The sequence below is a fragment of the Penaeus monodon genome, chromosome 19 (genome assembly GCF_015228065.2).
Source record: "Penaeus monodon isolate SGIC_2016 chromosome 19, NSTDA_Pmon_1, whole genome shotgun sequence".
Taxonomy (NCBI): Eukaryota; Metazoa; Arthropoda; class Malacostraca; order Decapoda; family Penaeidae; genus Penaeus; species Penaeus monodon.
Genome location: NC_051404.1, coordinates 43,249,893 through 43,250,353, shown reverse-complemented (window position 1 = coordinate 43,250,353; position 461 = coordinate 43,249,893).

Below are 461 nucleotides of genomic sequence, written 5' to 3'. Positions count from 1 at the left end.
GTCTGTAGAAAAAAAAGTCATCGAAGAAAAAAATATGTTATTTCTCTACTAAAGAACGTTTTGGATTAAAACTGGCTTAAACTGCGCTTTGCCGTCAGTGTTAAACTTTTACCATTTCTTACCGCGACGTTTTTCCTTTAATTTTACTCAACAGCAATTTCTAAATGCTCCTACTGCCGTAAGATCAGTTCGAAAATTTTCCCAATAAAACACAGGGAAACGGTATATCAAATGGCGTATTGCCACGGAGGGTAAGCATTTGTAATCACAGCTAAAGCGGGGAATTAAGGGACAGGGGAGGGGGGATGGAGCTGGGCTGCACGCCGGATTATGGCTCAAGGGACATGGGTATTGCAACGGTCGAGGAGGGGGGGGGGGGAGGAGGCTGGGATTAAACTGTGGAAAGGCCGATCTGTAATCTGTTTGTCGGTCGGGTTTAGCGTTTAGTCTTTTTTTTTTTC